This window comes from Morus notabilis, unplaced genomic scaffold (genome assembly GCF_000414095.1).
Source record: "Morus notabilis unplaced genomic scaffold, ASM41409v2 Scaffold1568, whole genome shotgun sequence".
Taxonomy (NCBI): Eukaryota; Viridiplantae; Streptophyta; class Magnoliopsida; order Rosales; family Moraceae; genus Morus; species Morus notabilis.
Genome location: NW_010368046.1, coordinates 398296 through 398514, shown reverse-complemented (window position 1 = coordinate 398514; position 219 = coordinate 398296).

Here is a 219-nt window from a genome sequence, read left to right as displayed (position 1 = left end):
AATTGTAATATTATATTTATTACTGTACGCACGTCCGACGGACGTGCATCAAAACTAGGGGCGAGTAAAATTGCCAATGTTTAAAGGTATAGGGCCGAGATTGTGAAAGTTAAAACTGTAAGGACCACATTGCCAAAGTACGAAAAGTATAGGGGGGGTCTCATTATTAGCGATATAAACAAACCCCTTGTTATTTGGTTATATGCTCTCTGAGGATTC